We start from the raw sequence: 5,382 nt of genomic DNA on the forward strand, positions 1-5,382 counted from the left end.
CCACATGACATTCACAACATACAACACAGGCAAACATACAGGACAAATTTACAATTAAAAACAAAGTGTGCCAGAATTCTATTTATAACTATACAAAATAAGGCAAACAAAAATAAAAAATAAACAAAAGGGTTAAACATATAAATAAGCGAGTTATTACCTATTTAAAACTTTTAATAAAAAATGATAAGTTATTTGCCACATTTTTTGTATTAATTTAGTAACTTAAGGCATTTTTATTACTTTATATCAAACTTTATTTTAAAACTCTGCTATCTGGAAATAAGGAAAGCCCATGTTTCAAATCTTAGTCAGTGATTAGAAGCAGAGTCTGCATTTCGTTTGCTTGGCATCCATATTTTCAAGAAAGTTTAAGAGTAATTCCAGCTGTGGCATTCCTGAAGGGTCAAAATAATGTACTGGATTTATTTAAAGTAAAAGTTTTTACCTTGTTTTCTCTTTGTTTGTTGTTTTTGTTCTATTTTCAATTGCTTTCTCTTTTGGAGGTTTCTGTAAAAACTATGACTTTTAACTTTTAAAACAAAGAGAGAGAGCCAAAGTGATGAGAGGCGGGGAAAGGAGGGGGTGAACAGCAACCTAGGAAGGTAGCTAGACCTGAGCCAAGAGAGATTAACTCTATCAAGGTATTTGAAAGTACAGGCAGCAAACTGAGAAAGCATATAAAGGAAAAAACTTAACCACTATGTAAAAATATTTGAGAAAGAAGGTTCTATTTTTAGATATGAGTGCGGAGTGTGGGTCCACAGGTCAAAGTAGTTGGGAACCTGCACACCTGCGAACCACGCCCCTGGTTTTTATCCTGGCTTTCAGAGGAGAGTGGGGGTAGTTACCTGCTCTTGTAAAATCTGAATTTGTTCCCCCAGTGTCTGTTGCTTTTGTGTGCATGCCAAATGGATTGCAGGATTGCCCTTTTTTTGGTGCAGTTAACTGTCTTTGGGCAGCTCCATGTGTTAATGTATTAATTATAGGCGTTAACCCGCTTAATCTTGGTTTTTCACTTTGAAATTCTTTTTTATTTACTTCCCTGCCCCGAGTCGCAGTTCCTGTCTCCTAATGTGCTCTGTGAACCATTCCATTTTTAACTTCATCTGATTTACCAATTCAGTGACAGTATTGTTTGCTACTTTACCCTCCTGTGCACTTACTTGTCCCTTTCTGGAAAGCACCAATCTAGGTTTAGGTTTTACCGGAACCTGGCTTTTATCATACAGTGGTGGTTGCAATGCAGTGGACACCATTTCATCTTTTAATTTTGCTAGGGCCACCTTTTTCCATTTCTCTCCCCATTCTTCAGGCACAGGGGAGCTACCTGAAGCCTGCTGTTGACCACAAATATTTATAACAGGGGACGGCACATCTCTTTTTGGTAGGTTTTTTACAGCTGTTTCCAATGTTTTATTTTGTTCCTGTGCTTGCTGTCTCTGGACTGCTTGCTGCCCTGCAAGGGGAGAGGGAGCATTCCAGGACTTTGTGGCTTCTCTTAACTCTTTCTTGGTTTCTGTTACTTGCCCCGCCAATTTTGTGGCGTGTTGTCTTAACCATTTAACAGCCATGGTTATAGTATGTAATATGTAATATTCTACATTTCAGTCTCTGCCCTAGCTTACAAATTCCATTACATGTTTCTTACCCATTATATTTTTCAAATCCATATGGACCTGTTTTGCTAGCAACCCAGTATGTCCATACTTTATTATACTGTGGGGATTTTTACGAAGGGGCTAAGGGGGTTCCCTAGCATGTAGTTTTCTGCCATGTTAGATCACAACTTCTACAGAGGACAGCTTGCGTACTTACCAGATTAGTGGTCGGAGTCACCAGTGTTGTGTTATCAGATGTTTGGCTGAGTGTGTGTGTTCTGTTAGCCTGCCATCCCAGCTCTGCACAAGCAGCTGGCACAGCAGACCTCAAGCTAACTGCCTAATGACCACAAAATCCATTAAGGTACGAAGGCACCTAGCCTTATTATCGATGAAGCATGGTCCTAGTATCTCGCAGACTCTACCGGACCACTAATGCATGTATGCTCGTAACAATTGACCCAGCACAGTCAGTGGTGGGACTTTCCACTGCCCCCTAGGCAGGACAAAGACACTTCCTCTGAGATACATTTTTATACACCAATACGAACAAGTTCCATATTGCTTCTGACGTTAAAAGGGTGCCACCCTCTGACGTATGAGGGGCCTTGTACATGTTGGTTTCATCAAAACATCCCTATTCATTATGCTGTCATCCTGGCCTTATCTTTAGGATGGATCAGTGTGTTTCTCCTATCTTTGGGGAATGTGCTGGTATCGAGGTGTTCTGGTACCACCCTTCTAGAATGTGTTTGCATGCATGGTCGCTGCCTACTACTTCTTAGGTATGTGGGTTTCTGTAATATCAGCCCTGTTCTTGCCAGATTCTGTGAGCAGGGCCTGCCTCTTGCTCTCAATTTAACATTGCTTTATATCAGCCAAGTTCTGACTACTTTAGACCAAGCCTCATACCAGGCCTCTGATATATGGGCTTATGATTCAGGCTCTCTTCTTCCTACAACAGAGAGGGGGCACTGGGCCAAACCTGAGTGGGCAGAGCACCAGTTCCTGAACCAGACCAGCTGGAGCTTCGCTGCCCACATCCAGGTGTCTGACAGGGAGCTGCAATCAGCGCCCACACAGGGGAACCAGCTGGGAGAGGGACAGGGATGATTCTGGGGGCGGAGGGGAGTCAGATATGAGGGGGTTTGCCTAGAGCCCAGGGTTAATTTGGACCTACAACTAACCAGAAAAACCCAGTGGCAAAGCTCTGACAGCTCCCATGACCTGAGAGAGGGGAGCAAAGCTGGTAGCTCCAGCCCAGGGCTGGTAGCCCATCAGTTTGGTGTGGACACAAGAGACCAGCTCTGACGAACTACTCCCTGTGCCAGTCTGTTACCAGAGCGAATCACACACAGAATGTCGCCAGCTCCCCATCACCCCTGGAATCTCTGGAACAACCCGAGTCTCCCTAGAAACCCCCCTTCTCCCCTCTCCCCAGGATCTGCATGCCTCCTTTCTGTTCCCATTGATCCTCTGGCTTCTATGCAGGATGTCTACATAGGGCTGAGAAAAGCTGCCTGTGCCCAGTGGAGGTGGGACCCCAGAAGGAAGGGTCTGGGACAGGGTGGCTGCAGCGTGATGGGTTTATCACTAGGACCCAGGAGCTGAAGGATGCTTTGGAGCTCACATATGCCATGGAGTTGCCTGACCCCATAGGGTGATCAGACAGCAAGTGTGAAAAATCAGGACGGGGTTGAGGGGTAATAAGAGCCTATATAAGAAAAAGACCCCAAAATCAGGACTGTCCCTATAAAATCAGGACATCTGGTCACCCTATGACCCCATGACCCAGCAAATACTTTTCTGGTATAAAGGGTGGGAGTATAAAAAGGGGGGAAAAGGGCTCTGGCCACCTCCCCTCCCCCATCTCTACTCACAACAGCAAGATCTCTTGAAAGACAATAGAAGCATTATTGAGCAGGGGGGAGTGGTTCTAGCTGAAAGGCTTTCCAGTGAGCATGGATTGCTGAAAGCTCTTAGGTGGGAGAAATCCTTTTGCTTCTAAGGGGGCATCTACATGGCAAACCTAAGTCGACCTATATTAGGTTGACTTACAGCCACCTCAATAATTACTACAGTAGCCGATGTCCACACTACCCTCCTTGGGTCGCTGGGGCGTGTCCTGCCCAGGAGTGCTTCCATCGACCTAAGAGAGGCAGTGTGGGGAGCTGAAAGCCCAGTCTGTCATCTCCAGTGGCAGTTCCCTCCCAGGAGCCTGACTGCCCCACAAGTTCTGGGTGGATTACCCTCCCCACACTCCTTGTTCCCCCTAAAGAACAGGGGAAGCCACTTGGGGCTTCTCACCCCCACATTTCCTGCCGGGATTGGGGGAAAGCCACCTAGGGCTTCTCCCCCTTCCCCACACTGCTCCCCTCCCAGTTTGACACCAGACCATTGATAACTACTCAGAGTATGGTCTTTCAACCAGTTGTGCACCCACCTTATAGTAATTTCATCTAGATGAAGGAATTCCTCCCTGCTGGTCAGATCTTAGTCTAACCCAGCTGCCCCCTAGTTACTTCCCCCACAGTCGAAAAGCAGAAGTTGTCCCCGACATGTTCCCAGCACTTAGTGCACATTGGGTGCTACTCGAGTGGCCACGTGCCCGGTTTTCGACCGGAAAGTCTAGTGAAAAAGGGGACCTGACAGTGTCTGCTCAGATCTACTGACTGGACACCCAAAGTTCAGTTACTGCAGGGGGAGAGCCAAAGAGGCACTGGGTCTTCACCCACACCAGCCCCTACTCAGTCGGGGCTGCCTCCTACCTGCATTGGGCAGCTGCAGCTCCCAATCCTGGCTCCACAGGCAAGTTACTCCTGACCCGGGAAGGAACAAGGGGGTGGGAGAGGGAAGAGGAGTGGATGGGGGTGGAACCTTCGGGGGAAGAGGTGGGGCAGGGGTGGGATCTCAGGGGAAAGCGATGGGGCAGGGGAGGTTCTGGCACTCCTGCTGGAGTGTCTGGTTTTTAAAAATTACCAAGTTGGGAACCCATGTAGCTAGCTGAGACTCTGTGAAAAATATGAACAAACATATAAATATCACTTTCACAGTGGTAGACTTACTAGCTAGCAATAAATATATTACAATGATTTTGATGTGTATCTGGGTAAAGGGACTGTTGGCCCTTTACTGAAACTTAGTGGAGTTTTTTGGTTGGCCCTCTCCCAGTACCAAAAGCCAGGGGAAGGGCCAATGAGAAACCAAGGCCCTGAGACTGACAGTCCCCAGGGCCAATGGGGAGAGGTTAACGCTCTAAGTCAGCCTCATTGACAGGGCAGGCAAGCCAATGAGGGAGTCAGGAGCCCATCCTCTGTGTGAGCTGGAGCTGCCTGCCAGAGAAGGGCAGAGCTAAGGGGAGAGCAGCAGCCTGAGCTGGGCTGGAGGCAGAGCAGCAGTAGCCAGAAGCAGAGAGGTGCAGACCAGGGAGCTGAGCTGGAGGCAGAGCAGCAGCAGTGCTGAGGCAGAGGGGAGCTGGGGCTGGAGCAGTCCAGAGCCGGGAGCTGTGAGCAGCTGGGGAGAGCAAGGGGGACCCTGGGCAGAAGGCCCGGTGCAGGGAGACGCCCCCAGCCAAGGGTGCTGGCAGGCCAAACTTGGAGGGGGAGCATAACTCCGACAGGAGAGGACTCATGCTGGGAAGAAGGGTCCTGCCACCTAGAGCCTGAGGGCGTGTGGCCACCGTCAGTGCACGTGTCTGACCTGCAGCATCCCTGCAGCACAGCCAGGGCCTGGGCAGGAGGTCTGGGACATGCTAGGAACAGACTGAACTGCTCTGGCTTTC

This window comes from Trachemys scripta, chromosome 14 (genome assembly GCF_013100865.1).
Source record: "Trachemys scripta elegans isolate TJP31775 chromosome 14, CAS_Tse_1.0, whole genome shotgun sequence".
Lineage (NCBI taxonomy): Eukaryota > Metazoa > Chordata > Testudines > Emydidae > Trachemys > Trachemys scripta.